We start from the raw sequence: 19462 nt of genomic DNA, 5'->3' as shown, positions 1-19462 counted from the left end.
CAGCAAGCCTTCTAGAGAGTGAAGGAAAGACGGGGGTGTTAACTCATTCTCTAAACTGAGTTCCTTGGAAGAACCAGAAATCATCCTAGATGCCATCCAGTAGTGGGTGGCAGAGCATTCCCATCAACCAGGAACTTCAGGATAAGAAAGCAGTCTCTGTGACACTGACCTTGCAAACTGACTCTGCATCTTTGCTTGCTGCCTCTGAAATGGCTGCCCCCAGAGGCTTTGCCGCAATGAAACTGATCTGTCTGGCAGTGGAAGAGTCCAAATCCAGGATAAAAAGTAGACAAATGGTAGAGGAAGAAAATGAGTAGCTTCTACATTCCACTGAACGCTGATATCCCACTATAATAAAAATACTCTTTCTTAACACAGCCTCTCTGATATTTTACCATACTCATCTTTGGGCAGAGTTTACTCTCTCATTATTTCTAGAATAATCTTTCTTGTCAGACACTATGGACAGCCACTTGGCCCTGAATTCTACTGCTTTTCCCCCAAATTTCCTTGTGTAGGGCATAGCAGTTTTCTCTGGCTGAGTTGTTTATAGGCCCATAAAATCTTAACAGTTTTCAGAAAATGTACCATAAAAATAATTTCTAACACAACAGGGAGGCACAGACCCTCTTGGCAGCTGCTACCAGTGGAGCATCAGCCCTATCCTGTAGCCGCTGAGATGCTATGGATTAAATTTCTCTGAATAAGTTTATGACCTGTCAATAGTTGTTCCAGCATAAGAATAAATGTCTCTCTGGAATAGAAGAATGGGCAGGAAATTAATAACGGTACATTTCTATACGTAACCTACCCACAGATGTATACAGTCACATCCATACCAGCTTGTGTTAACAATAAAATGTGGAAGAGAACAATTTAATCCCCTCCAATGTAGTATGGAAACCAACGCAGGGTTGGTGCCTAGAAATGAAGACCGATCTATGGGAAATGATAATTTGAATTTTAATTATTTTCCATGTTTCAGCCCAGGCTGAAGGTGCTAATGAGCACTAAAAGTTCTGTAAATAACTAGAGGGCAAAGAGAAAGAAAAAAGGAAGAGCCACAGACTTAATAGGCAGCCCTTTAGAATTGCTAATACATTCCTTTCCTAGTTAATCCACCCCATTCCCAGAGAGTTAGCCATATCACTGGCCCCAACAATATCATATAATAGTTTTCAAATCCATAGTGTAAAGGCCAGCTTCCCTAGCCTGTCAATAAAGGATAGAGTCACTATTCTAATCTCTGACAGTTTTCCGTCCCTTAATCTGTGTTTTTCTTAAGTTTTTTTTCATACAATTGGGATGATGGAAAGCCTTTAGGCAGGAGAAACAGAACTCACATCTACTTTCTCTTTCTTAGGAAAGAGCTTGTTCTTTGTGGATTTGCCAACCTGGGCCCCGGTAGGGGTCATGTGAGAAAACTTGAGTGAGCACAATAGGAACTCCCCACTTCCTTTTCCTCCTATTAAACCTCTGGAATATTACAGACAATTTTAGAAATGGGTATATTTCATTAGGGCCAAAGTGAAGGCTCTGGTGGAAGATTTGTTTCTATACAATGTAAAGCATGAATACTGAATTTATTAAAATGATCAGGAACCAGGAGAATAGAAATGGTGTCAATTCCCTATGCCCTTGCTAAGTAGATGAACACAAGATTAGTAATGGAAGGCATAATAAAAGGATGTTTCTTTTTTTTTTTTTTTGCGGTACGCGGGCCTCTCACTGCTGTGGCCTCTCCCGTTGCGGAGCACAGGCTCTGGACGCACAGGCTCAGCGGCCATGGCTCACAGGTCCAGCCGCTGCGCGGCACGTGGGATCTTCCCAGACCGGGGCACGAACCCGTGTCCTCTGCCTCGGCAGGCGGACTCTCAACCACTGCGCCGCCAGGGAAGCCCAGGATGTTTTTTAAGAATGCGTGTTCTTCGCTGAAATTCAAAGAAGAGCAATAAGGGAGGAAGAGTCAAGAGTTAGATGTTTAGAAGGAATATTTTAAAGCAACAGTTTGGACTTTTGCTCTCACGTGATAGGTTTTGGCTTAGGTTTGCAAAGCTAGCATTCCAGAATTTGTTTTATTTCTACTTAGGTATTAATTAAGCTACCACCAGGTGCCATTCTCATAGACAGTGGTTAAGAGGGTCAAAGACTGATGTGCTTTTGATTTTTTAAAAGAAATAGCACTCTCATAAAGGACCTAGACATAAATAATTCCTAGAATTCTCCTTAAGTGTAAAGCATTATACACAGTTGGAAGCAGTTTCAAAAAATACCTAGGTATAATTAATTTTATCCCATACTAATTTCAATGTTATCGATTATTGCTTATTCTAGTATTATCTTGCTTACTTCATTTTATCTAAGCCTTAAGAAGAATAGAATTTTCAAACTCACCCTGAACTCTTCTTGAATTTGGTCTTCCAAGGGCCCTAGTCACAGTTCTGGGACCTTCAGCAGCTTTGTCAACTACCAAAACCTCTTACTTCTTCCGCCGAGGCTTTAACTTAAGCTTTAGGCTGGTGTCTGCTAGTCTTGAACAAGCTTAGGTGACTTTGCCCAGTGCACCACATCCCTGAGTACTCAGAGCTGTTTCCTTCCTCAGCTGAAGAAGAACTAGAGGGAGAACACGCCTTCCTGACTACCTCTGTGATGGTTAACTCTGTGTGTCAACCTGGCCCAGTTGTTTGGTCAAACACCGGTCTAGATGTTGCTGTGAAGGTATTTTTAGATATGATTAACATTAAATCAGTAGACTTTGAATAAAGCAGTTTAACTTCCATGATGTAAGTAAGCCTCATCTAACCAGTTGAAGGTCTTAAAATCGACGACTGAGGTTTCCCAAAGGAGAAGGAATTCTCCTCAAGACTGCAATAGAGAAACTCTGCCTGCCTGCCCTAAAGACTGCAGACTCTCTAGCTTCTAAAATTCCATGAGCCAATCCTTAAAATAAGTCTCTCTTCTCTCTCTGTCCCGTTCTCTCTCTATCCTATTGGTTTTGTATCTCTGGAGAACCCTGACTAATACAACCTTTCTAATAAGAAAGTTATTTCTAGTGAAATAAGTCAGACAGAGAAAGACAAATACCATATAGTATTACATATTTGGAATCTAAAAAAAAATGAACTCGTAGAAACAGAACAGATTGGTGGTTGCCAGAGGTGGGGGATGGAGGGGATGGGTGAAAGGGGTCAAAAGATACAAACTTCCAGTTATAAGAAATAAGTTCTAGGAATGCAATGTAGAGCATGATGACTATAGTTAACAATACTATATTGTATATTTGAAAGTTGCTAAGAGAGTAGATCTTAAAATTCTAATCACAAGAAAAAAACATGACTATATGAGATGATGGATGTTAACTAGACTATTGTAATCATTTTGCAATGTTTACATAAATCAAGTCATTAGGTTGTACACCTTAAATTAATACCATGTTATACATCAGTTACACCTCAGTAAAACTTGGGGAAAAAAGAAAGTTATTCCTCTATCTTTGCTTTTAGCATTTTTTTCTTTGAAACCAGAATTGAGCCTCTAATCTGCATCAGTCACTTGCACTTATTTACAGGCATTTCTTCATGGGTTCATGGGTTTCCTTAGTAATAGCTCTAACAGGCTTCTATTGTGCACCTTTTTTTTAAAGAACCTTATCATTCATGTATCTTTTCTAGAAAAGAACATTTCAAAGTTACATTTAACAGAAAGTAAAGTTAAAACATAAATACTAAGTGATTTCTTCATACTCCTTTGTCACAGTTTTTTCAGATGGAGCTCTTAAAAATATTTTAAGTCTTTGAGGATATCTATCAGATAATGTCCCATTTCTTTTTTATCAGAATCACTTATGTATGTTGGATTGTGGGTAGGGAAGAAGAAATGTATTTAAATGAATTTAAGACACTAAAGACTGCAAGGTTGATAGTAAAAATGATGACAGAATACAAATGCCAATTTGCAAAGGAGAAGGCAGAGCTGTTAGTAGTGATAAGCTAAGAATCCTATCAGAATTTTTCCTAATAAACTGGTAACATACAGGACATACAGGACCTTAAGTTCCTTTCTCCTCATCTCCCCTGTTGCCTGAAGCCTCAGTGATGTCCCACCAGAAGAGCAACTTTCCAAGACTGCATGAGTGCCTTCTTCACTGGGGCTTGTGTATCTTTACCTGCTTGTGTGGCAAGTAGGTGCTTCTTTGGGTCTTGGAGATAGAAACACATAGAAATATGATTTAGTCCTTAAAGAATAAAGGAACCCACCCACTTCCCAAGGGGGAGGATAAAGTTTGGAGCAATCAGCAACATTTTTTTGAGTACCCATCAAATGCAAGGCACCTCACTTAGGCTCTTGGGAGTGGTACAAAAAAAAGTAGAAAACAGATCTCTTATCTTCAAAGAAATTACAGATGGGCTGATTTTCAGAAAAGCAGAAGACATACTTTACTGTTTAAAAACTCCCAGAGGTGGGCTTCCCTGGTGGCGCAGTGATTGGGAGTCCGCCTGCCGATGCAGGGGACACGGGTTCGTGAATGTGCATTTGGATGTCATCTACATGCTTGAGACTGAATGAGATTCCCCAGGAGAAATTGTAGTCTCAGACAAAGAGCCAAAACTGAGCCCTGGAGCAGTCCTGCATTTCAAGTCAGAGAGACAGGAGGAACCAGGGAGACCGAGTAGCAGCCATTGAGGAGAGAGGAGAGCCAGGAGAGAGGGGTGTCCTGAAAACCAGAGGCAGAAAATGTTACAAGGAAGAAAAATAAAGTGATCAATTGTCGAGGACACTGCTGATGGGTCAAGTAAGGATAAAGAAGATGTGCCTTAGATTTTACAACGTGGGAGACATTAATAGCCCTACCAAGGGCAACTTATGTGAAGAGGTCGGGGTAGAGGCCTGAGTGAGTGGGCTCAGAAGAGAAGGGGTGAGGAATTGCAGACAAATGGGGTAGATGATTATTTTGAGGAGTTTTTCTGCCGCAGGAACAGAAATAGAGCAGTAAGCTAGATGGGGGAATGAGGTCAGGGGTGGTTGTTTGTTTATTTGTTTTTTACGTGGAAGAAAGAGTACTATATTTGTATACTAGTGGAAATGTCTAGTAGAGAGAAAAAAGATATGGATGCATTATAGAGGGGAGAATTGCTAAAGCAATTCTCGGAACGCTGAACACATTCTAACCTTGTGCCAGGGGTTTGTTCCCACTCTGTGCACAATAAGCGCCAGCAATTCTGGTTAAGGAAATAGTTTCTGTAGGGACAGAGTGGAAAGACTTGTGGCGCTCACTTGAAAGCCACAATCCCTGCATCCTGGAGCCCAAGGAGAGGATGGGATGAAAATGCTGATCTCAATGTCTCAGCTTTGACCAGATGATACATTTTTTTCTGGGCATCCCCACAAATACCACCCAGGCATCGTTTCTGTGCAATGTAGGTTATAATAAAACCTTCCTAAAACAGATTTGACCATTTGTGATTATTTGAAGGGACAAAATCAAAGTTTCCCCTTTTACCTTAGAGATAATTCTCCCCATAGAAAATTTAGGCTGTCTACAGAATTATACAGGAAATTTTACTTAGTTTTTTAAAAGGTTTCAGGCATTATCTTCAATGTCTATGCAAATAATAAATTTCAATTTAAGAATTGATTTGTGGTAAGCCCATGTTTTCTTAAATCAATTCATTTTTTCCCCCATTTCACTGATTCTCTATTAGGCAATGCTTTCTTAGCCTACTTTGAATACACTAGAGTATTAGAAAATAATAAAACTACTGTTTATGTAAAAATATTTTGTTAGCCTGATTTTTAAATAACTGAGAAGAAGTTCTCCCCATAGGTATGGTTTAGAGATGTTTTATTTTATTTATTTATTTATTTTTTGCAGTACGCGGGCCTCTCACTGCTGTGGCCTCTCCCATTGCGGGGCACAGGCTCCGGACGTGCAGGCCCAGCGGCCATGGCTCACGGGCCCAGCCGCTCCACTGCATGTGGGATCCTCCCGGACCGGGGCACGAACCCGCGTCCCCTGCATCGGCAGGCGGACTCTCAACCACTGCGCCACCAGGGAAGCCCTAGAGAAGTTTTAAATAATTGATACCTTCCTAAGCTTTCCTTAAAAAAAAAAAAAGAAAACCAGTTCAATCAGGACTTTTCAGTATTTTCCACCAGTTACCCCTCCTAGCAGAGGAGAACAAATCATACTCTGGAGAGTATGGAGGTATGGCCAAAGTAGCCAATAAAATCATTAAGTTTCTTTGAAGTCTCTTTTTGAAACATTAAAATCCTACAAATATTTCATTTTATACATAATAACACCATATTTTAAAATATATTAAAATGTTTTAAATTATCATTCAGGGAAAAAGAAATGTTCCGCTTGTATCATTGGTTCAGTGAAGAGGCTGCTTTTCTTGCATTCTGTCCATGTCAGAAAACTGGGCTGCACCGAAGGCAGCTGATACCAATATCAGATTCATCATCTCGACAACTTCTCTTCTCTATTTTGGAGTCTCAGTGTCTCTAGAACCTACACCCACAAAAAAATGGCAAACAGTTTTTCACTGCTTTATGGGCTATAAAAGGGTAAATGCTGAAAAAATATTTGTAGGATGCTGCTGGAGAGAGAGTGATGGTGCAATATTTTCAGGTTCCTGTGATAAACAATTCTGAGAGTTGCGACATCCTGCTCACAGGCCAAGTAACCAGAGTCATATGATCTGCTCTCTGACCCAGTCAGCCTTTTTTTACTATTTCCACAGAATTCTTGTCAAAACACTTTTATGTTGAAGAAAGATGAGTAATGATGTTTTCTGTTTCACTGAAGCCAAAACTTTCACTATGCTTAAATGAACTGAGAATCTCAATGATATCGTCCTTATGATTTCCATCTAACTCTCAATCTTTATTATTATAGCAATTTTATTGATGTTCACAAAAAAACATTAACAGTTTTGCTTTGCAGTTGTTATCTGAAATTATTTAGACTTCAGACAAATAAACCAAAAGCTATTAAATAAGAAAATTGAGTGAGACTTTCTTTATCACCACATTGAACAAGTTAGTCAAATTATCCAGGTTTTTGTCTTTGGTCATCACCTCTCTTTTCTTGCCTAATGAAAAGCAACTCGACCTTGAGTTTGAAACCTTACTCCAGTGTACTTCCCCCATCCCATATTATTTTGAACCAAATCCTAAATATCATATGATTTTATCCAGAAATATTTCAATATACCAAAACATTTGATTGAGGGTAGTTATATCAGGAAATGGAGCTGATTTGCAGGAGCCAATGGTTTTGTGTATAATCCAAGTAGTAACAGTGATTTACGAGGTGAGAAACTTAAGTTGATAAATATCTATTGTACAATAGATATCTCAGCCTTCTTGGACTCACTGAGAAGTCACATGTTCAAGTTTGTCTACCCTGGTCAAAGTATAAATGTGGGCCACAGATACCCACAAAATTTGTTCTTGGCTCGTGTAGCGTCTTGCATTCACTTAAGGAGACTCCAGAGCTAATATCAATGGGTTCCCCAACTACACCAAAAAATGCCAGAGTTTTCAATCACTCTCTACACATAAAAAATTTTCTACTCTACAGTATGCATTCAAGAAAAACACAAGTTTGACTGACATGGAAAAGCAGAATTTTACTAATTTTACTTGTACATGTGTCCCAAAACTCTTTTAAAGGGCAAACATTTGAAACAGTTTTTCTCCAAATCCTGGAATAAAACTGACACTCTCTGAAAATGTACCATAGTTATCCTAGAGCTTTGAGAACTGCAGTTAGAATCCTGCAAGAATAAATATGCCCCTGCTTGAGAAGAGAACGAATCTGAAACCTTTGTGGTATGTGTGAAAGCTGCCTAGAGAAGGAAAGATGAAAAATGCTCTAGGGCATGATGTGTGTTAAGACTTCAAGTTGATCCCTCTCCGTGTTGGCAGATACAGTATCAGTAATACCTGCCGACATATCAAGAGCCAAGGAAAACCACTCGAAATCATTGACCTTCTTGTTTAATTGATTATTGATGTTGCTCCCAATGTCCTCAACTCTTGGAGCAACGCTTCACACCAAATGGCTAATAGTTTTAAGCAAGTTTGTTTTTTTCTGGACAGATTCCTTCAGCTGCTGCAATCCAACATGATCTAGTGAACTTACCAGCAGTAAATGGCTTTCCTTGCTTGGCTAACAAATGGGCCCCAGTAGGAAACTGGCTTTTGTTGCAGCCTTATTTTCATTTTTTATTTTTGTGAAGAAATTTTTCTGTGATGAGATATTCCATTTAAGATTTTCCAATTTTTCTGAGTGTTCCTCTCCTGTGAGTTGAGAATATTGTGATCAGGCTTAGTTTGGTAATGTCAGCACAGCCTTAATGTCATTGTGTAATAAACACAATGCTTTGCCATCTAATTTGATCAAAATAACCCACATTCCACTGTACCTTAGAGGCATGACATTTGAAGTTCACTTTTCTTGTTTTGACATGACGGGTATGCACTGGTAGTGAAAAAAATAAAATGTCACGGATACAGTGATACATAAGGCACTTGAAACACTGTCAAGTTCTAACTGTGTCAGTCAGTGTGATTCATAGCCCGCGAGCAGCAGTGTGAAGCAGTGATAGCACCACATAAGGCCTCTGTCCCAACTTACTCAACTCTGCCATTGTAGCACCAGAGCAACCATAGACAATACAGAAGTGAATACACGTGTCTGTGTCCCATAAGCATTATTTATGGACACTGAAATGAGAATTTCATGTAATCTTTCACATGTTGTGAAATCTTCTTTTGACTTTTTTCAACTATTGAAGAATACAAAGCTCCAAGGATGTTGAAAACATTTGCTGAATCCTGCTCTAGGGGATGAGCCAAGGAAAGAGGTTTTTAAGAGAAAGTCTGGAAAATGGCACTGGAACTCTCACTTCTGTGTTGAACTCAGAGGAGGCAGTTTCTGACAATGTCGTGGGGCAAACTTCAGGTATAAGTGGATGGTAAGCAATCCTTTCATGAAATTTCCCTCTACATGGGGGGAAGGAAATGAGAGGTAGCTGGGGGATGATGTGATTTAAGAGAAAATTGTTAAAATAGGAGAGATTTGGACATGAGCACCTAACCTTTATTTTCTCTTCCTTTTTTAATAAGAAAAATAATACCTATCTTGAAGTTTTTTAGAAAGGTCAAATGAGGTAAAACATGTTTTGTACTCAGGATGATGCCTAGCTTATGGTAGATTCTCAATAACTCATATGTTAATATTCATATATGTTCATTATTATTTTTGGTAAAAAAACCCCAACAGAGTCCAGATTACTTTGCTATTAGGTTCCTAAACTATCTTATTTAAAATCAAGACTGTACTCTTATTGAGGTGTTTTGAAAATGGTTAAATAAATTGGAGGTTGACCAGTTAGCAAGATTTTGTAACTTCAATAATTTTGATTTTGTAACTTCCTCAGCTTTCCTTCTTCTAGACTGAGTTCAATCAATTTAGTCTATCTTCACATGAGAGCCACTTTGCCCTTCAGATCCTTTTCATCGTCTTTTTCAAACCATAATACAGTCATACCAACTATTATACAAATGAATCACACAAATCATACACTGATTTGGTATATTAGTAGGCTTATTTTTATTCTTATTAGTTTTTTTGGGGGGGAGGAATGTAAATTTTTTTTAATTTAATTTTATTTATTTTTTTATACAGCAGGTCCTTATTAGTCATCAGTTTTACACACATCAGTGTACACATGTCAATCCCAATCACCCAATTCATCACACTGCCACCCCCAGCCCCCCCGCCGCTTTCCCCCCTTGGTGTCCATACGTTTGTTCTCTACATCTGTGTCTCAATTTCTGCCCTGCAAACCGGTTCATCTGTACCATTTTTCTAGGTTCCAAATATATGTGTTGATATACGATATTTGTTTTTCTCTTTCTGACTTACTTCACTCTGTATGACAGTCTCTAGATCCATCCACGTCTCTACAAATGACCCAGTTTCATTCCTTTTTATGGCTGAGTAATATTCCATTGTATATATGTACCACATCTTCTTTATCCATTCCTCTGTTGATGGGCATTTAGGTTGCTTCCATGTCCTGACTACGGTAAATAGTGCTGCAGTGAACATTGGGGTGCATGTGTCTTTTTGAATTTTGGTTTTCTCTGGGTATATGGCCAGTAGTGGGATTGCTGTATCATATGGTAATTCTATTTTTAGTTTTTTAAGGAACCTCCATACTGTTCTCCATAGTGGCTGTATCAATTTACATTCCTACCAACAGTGCAAGAGGGTTCCCTTTTCTCCACACCCTCTCCAGCATTTGTTGTTTGTAGATTTTCTGATGATGCCCATTCTAACTGGTGTGAGGTGATACCTCATTGTAGTTTTGATTTGCATTTCTCTAGTATTTAGTGATGTTGAGCAGCTTTTCATGTGCTTCCTGGCCATCTGTATGTCTTCTTTGGAGAAATGTCTATTTAGGTCTTCTGCCCATTTTTGGATTGGGTGGTTTGTTTTCTTAATATTGAGCTGCATGAGCTATTTACACATTTGGAGATTAATCCTTTGTCCATTGATTCGTTTGCAAATATTTTCTCCCATTCTGAGAGTTGTCTTTTCATCTTGTTTATGGTTTCCTTTTCTGTGCAAAAGCTTTGAAGTTTCATTAGGTCCCATTTGTTTATTTTTGTTTTTATTTCCATTACTTTAGGAGGTGGATCAAAAAAGATCTTGCTGTGATTTATGTCAAAGAGTGTTCTTCCTCTGTTTTCCTCTAAGAGTTTTATAGTGTCTGGTCTTACATTTAGGTCTTTAATCCATTTTGAGTTTATTTTTGTGTATGGTGTTAGGGAGTGTTCTAATTTCATTCTTTTACATGTAGCTGTCCAGTTTTCCCAGCACCACTTATTGAAGAGACTGTCTTTTCTCCATTGTATATCCTTGCCTCCTTTGTCATAGATTAGTTGACCATAGGTGCGTGGGTTTATCTCAAGGCTTTCTATCTTGTTCCATTGATCTATGTTTCTGTTTTTGTGCCAGTACCATATTGTCTTGATTACTGTAGCTTTGTAGTATAGTCTGAAGTCAGGGAGTCTGATTCCTCCAGCTCCATTTTTTTTCCCTCAAGACTGCTTTGGCTATTCGGGGTCCTTTGTGTCTCCATACAAATTTTAAGATTTTTTGTTCTAGTTCCGTAAAAAATGCCATTGGTAATTTGGTAAGGACTGCATTGAATCTGTAGATTGCTTTGGGCAGTACAGTCATTTTCACAATATTGATTCTTCCAATCCAAGAACATGGCATATCTCTCCATCTGTTGGTATCATCTTTAATTTCTTTCATCAGTGTCTTATAGTTTTCTGCATACAGGTCTTTTGTCTCCCTAGGTAGGTTTATTCCTAGGTATTTTATTCTTTTTGTTGCAGTGGTAAATGGGAGTGTTTCCTTAATTTCTCTTTCAGATTTTTCATCATTAGTGTATAGGAATGCAAGAGATTTCTGTGCATTAATTTTGTATCCTGCAACTTTACCAAATTCATTGATTAGCTTTAGTAGTTTTCTGGTGGATTCTCTATGTATAGTATCATGTCATCTGCAGACAGTGACAGTTTTACTTCTTCTTTTCCAATTTGTATTCCTTTTATTTCTTTTTCTTCTCTGATTGCCATGGCTAGGACTTTCAAAACTATGTTGAATAATAGTGGTGAGAGTGGACATCCTCATCTTGTTCCTGATCTTAGAGGAAATGCTTTCAGATTTTCACCATTGAGAATGATGTTTGCTGTGGGTTTGTTATATATGGCCTTTATTATGTTGAGGTAGGTTCCCTCTATGCCCACTTTCTGTAGAGTTTTTATCATAAATGGGGGTTGAATTTTGTCAGAAGCTTTGTCTGCATCTATTGAGATGATCATATGGTTTTTATTCTTCAATTTGTTAGTATAGTTTATCACATTGATTGATTCATGTATATTGAAGAATCCTTGCATCCCTGGGATAAATCCCACTTGATCATGGTATATGATCCTTTTAATGTGTTGTTGGATTCTGTTTGCTAGTATTTTTTTTTTTTTTTTTTTTTTTTGCGGTATGCGGGCCTCTCACTGTTGTGGCCTCCCCCGTTGCGGAGCACAGGCTCCGGATGCGCAGGCCCAGCGGCCATGGCTCACGGGCCCAGCCACTCCGCGGCATATGGGATCCTCCCAGACCGGGGCACGAACCCATATCCCCTGCATCGGCAGGCGGACTCTCAACCACTGCGCCACCAGGGAGGCCCTGTTTGCTAGTATTTTGTTGAGGATTTTTGCATCTATATTCATCAGTGATATTGGTCTGTAATTTTCTTTTTTTGTAGTATCTTTGTCTGGTTTTGGTATCAGGGTGATGGTGGCCTCATAGAATGAGTTTGGGAGTGTTCCTCTACAATTTTTTGGAAGAGTTTGAGAAGGATGGGTGTTAGCTCTTTTCTAAATGTTTGATAGAATTCACCTGTGAAGCCATCTGGTCCTGGACTTTTGTTTGTTGGAAGATTTTTAATCACAGTTTCCATTTCATTACTTGTGATTGGTCTGTTCATATTTTCTATTTCTTCCTGGTTCAGTCTTGGAAGGTTATACCTTTCTAAGAATTTGTCCATTTCTTCCAAGTTGTCCATTTTGTTGGTATAGAGTTGCTTGTAGTAGTCTCTTGGGATGCTTTGTATTTCTGCGGTGTCTGTTGTAACTTCTCCTTTTTCATTTCTAATTTTATTGATTTGAGTCCTCTCCCTCTTTTTCTTGATGAGTCTAGCTAATGGTTTATCAATTTTGTTTATCTTCTCAAAGAACCTTTACTAGTTTCTTTTTTTTTTTTTTTTTTTTTGCGGTAGGCGGGCCTCTCACTGTTGTGGCCTCTCCCCTTGTGGAGTACAGGCTCCAGACGCGCAGGCCCAGCGGCCATGGCTCACGGGCCTAGCCGCTCTGCGGCATGTAGGATCTTCCCAGACCGGGGTACGAACCCGTGTCCCCTGCATCGGCAGGCGGACTCTCAACCACTGCGCCACCAGGGAAGCCCACTAGTTTCTTTTTAATGTAACTTTTTTTTTCTTTCTGTAAGTAGTACATGGAATTACCGTATGACCGAGCAATTCCAGTTCCACTCTGGTATTGCTGGGTCCACACGAAAACCTGCACCCAAATGTTCACAGCAGCACTATTCATAATTGCCCCAAAATGGATATAACATAAGTATTCACCAACTGCTGGACAGATAAAATGTGGAATATCCATATAATGGAATTTTGTTCAGCCATAAAAAAAGAATAAAGTGCTGATATGAGCTACAAAGTGGATAAAACTTGAAAACATTTTGCTAAGTGAAAAAATCCCATCACAAAAGACCACATTTTGTATGATTCCATTTATTAAATTTGCAGAATAGATAAATCTGTGGAGACAGAAAGTAGATTAGTAATAGCCTAGGGCTTAGAAGAGAAATGGAGAATGACTGCTAATGGGTATGGGGCTTCTTAGTGGGAGGATACTTTATAGTCTGTTGTCTGATAATCTGATATCTGGAGTGTCTGTGGATATATTTCTGTTTAATGTTTTGCTGAAAGGGTCTTTACTCTTCATGTGTCTGTCTATCTTTGGTTGTGTATGGGGCTTTGTATATGAAATCTTATTTTTAGAAACAAGCTGAAGCCTAGACAGATGTTACATTCCCTCAAAGAAGAATTCTTCTTACTTTTTTCAGGCATCTGGCAGTGCCAGCCATCAAGTATCACTTTAATCCAATTCCAAGCTAAAGATTTTCTGGGCTACTCAAATGATGTGAAGCTGAGCTGCAGACGGTGCAAGGGCTGGTTCACTTCCATTTCACCTTAATTCCTGGTGTGCAACGAGGTTGTGCGATTTGGGGGAAATTCCCTCAATTTCTTCCTTTATCATGCTATTTAGAATTAACTGTTTAAAGACTGACACATGATTAGGGACTGAATTGGATTAAAAATAAACATTTATCTTCACTTTCCCCTGAAACTGCCCTAAAATGATAGTAATGGAATAACAAGGTAAAAACCCACAAGGACTAAGAGAAAAGAGAGAACAGTAGATGAGAGCTGCCTATAAATTTTTGGAAGACAGGACAGCTGATGGAGGAGTGATACCTAATCCAGACAGCAGGGTACAGGAAGCAGAGACCAATGTGAGCCAGTTCACCACAGAATCCCACAGAAAATGTGCTGTTCCCATTATCAGTTGACAGGGGGAGGCAACCACAACTTGCATTGATGTGTTATGGTCTATAATACACAATTACTGTATCACATCAAGGATATTTGAACTCGCCCATGTATTGTCACAGTCTGGTCAGGTGGGCCCTAGATCTAATACAACTGGACAATATTCGAATATGCTATATTGGTGATATTATGGTTATCTCAAAATCTGAGGATCAAGCTAAAAGAGACCTTATGAAGGTCATAAATCATATAACTAATTGGGGATAATTGCTTAACTCCAAAAAAATCCAGGGCTGTACACAGACTATGAAATTTGGGGGGACTGCATACTGTAGACAATGAGCAATAAATTATTGCTTCCCACCTCTCAGGCTATAGGGACTCAACACCTAGTGGGCCTGTTTGGCTTTTGGAAAAATTGTATCCCTCACTTAGGGATACCATTAGTTTCAGTTCATAAGATTACCCAGAAAAAGGCTATATTTGACTGAGAAGCTGAATAGCAACAAGGCTTCTTAGAATCACAGAGGGCTGTGACCCACGTTATCCCATTAGGACCTTATGATCCTAATGATGCAATAAAATTAGAAGTGTTGGCTGCCTGCACTCATGCCAACTGGAGTGTCTGGCCAAAGGCAATATCTACTGCTCAACGGTGACCTGGACTTTTGAACTAGAAAAGTACCAAATGCTACTCTCTAGTATATTCCTTTTGAAGACAGTTACAGGCTTGTTACTGAGCATTTATGGAACAGCTCCAGTAATAAAAGGATATAGGATTATATTAAGACCTGAAATACCAGCATGTCATGGGTGATGTTAGAAAAGCATTCCAACAAGAAGGACAATGCCCAAACAAGTTCCATCCTAAAATAGATTTGGTACACAATGGGAGCACGTTCCTGGGAGTTTCCATGGGAGGAACTCACTGTAGTCACAAGCAAGTAGCCTCTTTTCCCCTAGGACTGACTATAGAGCCTCCTGAAGAGGATTGGCCAGCTGTTATTTGGCCCTACTGAGCCTCAAACTCTTAATAAAAATTGCCCTATTTGCCAACAGGAAAGGCAGAATTTTCGGTTCCTCTGGGGAAGTATTCCCAGGTGAAAAGTTCCATTATATAGCTGGCAAATAGATTACATTGTCCCTTTACCTATTGTTTGGCAGCTTAAATATTGGCCTTAGGGTTTGGTTTCACATACCAATGGCTAAAGTCAGTGTTGCAAATTCTGTCAAAGGACTGCAACAACCACACACACACACACACGCACACGCGCACACACACACACACACACATATCGCCTTCCTGTTTGGCCCTCCTAGTTACATTTCATCAGATCAGATCAAGACACTTCACTGCCTATATATACAATGAAACGGTAGGCAAAGAAACATATTCAGTAGGCTTAGCATATTACTTGTCACTCTCAAAGTAGCGGGTTAATAGAAAATGGGGATAAACAAAACATATGCTTTTTAAACTGAAGGAAAACAAGTGATTGAAGGGCCGTTCCACAGAATTATAGGACTATGTCTCATAACTTGACCTGAGGGTGATTAAAGGTAGAATTACATTAGATAATTGGGTAAAGCTAATATTGTAGAAGCTAATAAAACGTGTGATAATACTGATATGGACAATCAAATGTGAATATTGGGAGACTGAACTAAACCCCTTTAGGATATTATCTCTGGGGAGGAGAACCGGCATGAAGAAAATTTTGACCTGAGCAATGGTAGGTCGACTACAGTCCCTGAATCCCTCAGCAGATACATACCATAAATACAATGGCTGTAGAAGAAGTAGACAAATTGTAAAGTTAGTTCAGAAGTACGAGAAAGTTTATGCTGGAATTTTCAGCTATTTGTTTAAATCCATACCAGCCCACAGATTATTACAAATGCATGGAATTTTCATGTACATTTTGATTGTCTGCTTGATTATATATCGTCAAGCAAGTAATGGCTCTCAAACTAAGAGTGACCATTTTGTCCTAAAATGGTCTTGACCATGGATGAGGGGGATAGACCATGCTGTGAGGGTTAATTCCTGCAGACCTGAAATTGGCCCGAACTGTTTTACTAAAATAAGAAATGTACCCACCTGACACTGACCTCTGGTCCAGGCATAACATCTACTGATTATTAGTGCTGCTTTGTAACCATGGGTGGGAGGAGTTTCAAGGCAAGCTGTTGACATTGTTTATTGATAAGAGTGAAATTGACTTGCACCTGGTCTGAGACACCCAGAGGGTTCTGTCACTGGAACTGGTTACATAGCAAGTATATGCCCACGTGACCAACAGGGGATGAGAAACCCTGGTTGAGACTCTATCTTGGGCTCCTTGGTTCTGAGATGGTCCACGCTCATATTGGTGGTTCCAGATCTGAGAAAGTGTGTCTAGACAGCCCTTACAGAGGGCTAACAAATGCAGGTCGGGCTGGGCTGCCCTGGACTCTTTGCTGTGAGATGGCCTTTGGCTGTGATGCATATCTTTACTTTAATACTATTGCTATATTGTGTCCTTTTCCTGCAATAAACTATACAGATCTATAAGCACTGTCATTTTAAGTCCTATGAGACTTTAGCAGTCAAACCTCGTTTAACTGTTAACTGTTAGTGCACTGTGATGGGAATCTAAGTGTTTTTCATATTCTTCTAATTTCTCAAAAGAAAATCCTCTACATCCAAAAAGTTGACCAAAAAAAATCTGAGGTACTGTATTTTTATATTCTTCTGAACTATTGGGTGGTATTCCTATGTAGTTGCAAGTTAACACACTAGAGTGGTCAGATCCATGAACTTTATTTTTTTTTTTTTTTTTTTTCTTTTTGCGGTATGCGGGCCTCTCACCGCTGTGGACTCTCCCGTCGCGGAGCACAGGCTCCGGACGCGCAGGCCCAGCGGCCATGGCTCACGGGCCCAGCCGCTCCGCGGCATATGGGATCCTCCCAGACCGGGGCACGAACCCGTATCCCCTGCATCGTCAGGCGGACTCTCAACCACTGCGCCACCAGGGAGGCCCCATGAACTTTATTTTTAAAAGGCTATTCCTGAAAGAAACACCTTGCTTTTTTACTAGGAACTAGACCTGCCCTGGCAATATTAGATATTTTTATTTAAATTTAGTTAATTTTTTATGACAGTAGGTTCGTCCTAATATGCACAGCTGTTTCCTTAGACATCGAGTTACAAAAGGCTTGGTGTTCCCTAGGAAGAATGGCAATCTGCAGTTGTTGGCAAGTGATCTGGAAACCATGACTCTAAAACGGCAAATGGTGGGCCTTCTGCCTGCTACAGATACCAGAGAAGCCACCAGGTTGCAGGACTGGTGGATGATGAAAAGAAACCTGATAGCAATTGTGTGGTGGACACCAGGCTGCTTGTTTTCCTCCACAACTTTGACAAGAGGGGGCACCAAGCAGTGCCAAGGATCTAAAAATAGAGACTTTATTAAATCATTCAGTTGAGCTATCTTTGTTGAAGTAATCGTCTTATTTAATAACCATGCAAAAAGCCAATGCTAGAGACATGATGAGATGAGGAAGAGGGAAGAGTCCAGGATGGCTTGGCCAACTGAGTCAGTTGTGATAGTGTTGAGCCTGCGATGCCTTTGCACATCCAGATAATGTCCACAGACAGTTGGGAACAGGACCTGGAGCTCAGGGCCAGGCCTAGACTAGAAGGTCCAGGCTTAGGGCCTCCCCTCCCATGTAGCCTCTGGGAATTACTGGTGGATATGCAGAGGGGAAGACCTGTGCACAGGTGAGATAACCCGGGAGGATCCAGGAGAGAAGAATAGGCCCCAGGGAAGCACCCTGTGGACATCCACCCTTAATGGAGGAAGAAGATAATCCAGTGGAGGAGGTTGAAAATCAATAAGAGATGGGAGAAAGCGGTATCTCAGAAACCCAAAAGAGGAGGGACATTCAAAGGAATGGTCAGTAAGGCCTGAATTGTGTCCACTGGAAATGACACCTGGGTCAGGGTTCTCAGCAGTACACTGAAGCAATAAGGTAGAAATCAGATAGCAAGAGATTGAAGAGTAAATAAAAGGTGAAAAAGTGGACGTATCAGTAGATGTATTCTTTCTGGAAACTGAGCTCTAAAAGACAGTGACATTGCCAGAGGGATAGTTTTTGTTTTGAAGATTATTTTGAACATGACTATTTGCTGAGGGAAAACACACACACACACACACACACACACACACACACACACACACAGAGGCTGGAGTTATAAGAAAGATGATAACTGGTGAAGCCAGTTCCTGAAAGAGGAGAGAAAGATTAGAATCTAAGGACAGTTGTGTGGATTAGACCTGGTCAAAAGGCTCCCCTCTTTCTCTGCAGTAGTGAGAGAAGTGTCTTTGTAGAGGGTTGAGAAGTACAGTTGAGTGATGAGAGGAAGACCCAACTTTTCTCTTTAGAAGCTTAGCTAGTACAGGCAAGGAGAGAAAGAATTTAACCAGGGAATGCAAATGCAGGTAAATCTATAGAGAATTGGAGCAGAAAAGCTGAGGGAACTGACACCTGATGGCCTCTATTTTCTCTGTGAAAAATGAAACAGTATGATAAGAGAACAAAGTGAAGGTTTGGAATAGCCACTGAGGAGAATGTGGAGGGGTGTGTAATAGAATTGCAGAGTAGTATTTAGACCAGGGAATATATCCCCTAAGTGTGCACCAATCCACATGATTGTAAGGTTTCTTAAGCAGGATTCAGTCAAGTGTAGAATGGGCAGGTATTTCTGTGGTGTGTGAAAAAAGACGCTAGGCTACAAAGGCACGGTCGAAACCCATGACCACTTCAAAGTACACCGCCCCCATCCCCACCCCACAGATTTTTCATGGGTCAAAATACTGAGTATCTAGAGAATGGAGACTTTTTTCTTCTTCTGGGGCCTAGGATTAGTCCCTTACATTCAGAAGACATTCAGATATTGTTGACTGATTGGATTAATTAATAAATAAAATCTGACTCTGCTAAACATTTCTGAATACAAGCATTAGGTTTAAATTTTTATCTACTGGAGGTGAATATATTGAATAATTCAAAGCATTAGAACACTGTTCCAAGAGCTATATTCCCATAATTTACTTATGCTTAAAATGATTAGACGGATGCCAAACTCTAATAAAACCCATTCTGTAACACAAAAGTTTATTAGAATAAAAATACATGTACCGTATCCAACATTAAAATTATTTCACATTGCATGTAGGTTTTACCTCCATTAGTTTTTT

General features: G+C 39.8%; 1 protein-coding gene across 1 annotated transcript in view; it reads left to right on the top strand.

The window, feature by feature from the left end:
- The window catches only part of LOC309802880 (uncharacterized protein), a gene marked incomplete at its 5' end in the record, with an annotated part of 85371 nt that overhangs the window by 40230 nt on the left and 25679 nt on the right, over positions 1 to 19462 (top strand). The gene's annotated exons all lie outside the window — the stretch shown is intronic.

The sequence above is a fragment of the Mesoplodon mirus genome (genome assembly GCF_964341445.2).
Source record: "Mesoplodon mirus genome assembly, chromosome: 4".
Taxonomy (NCBI): domain Eukaryota; kingdom Metazoa; phylum Chordata; class Mammalia; order Artiodactyla; family Ziphiidae; genus Mesoplodon; species Mesoplodon mirus.
Note: the sequence above shows the minus strand (reverse complement) of the source record. Positions and strands in the feature narration are given on the sequence as shown.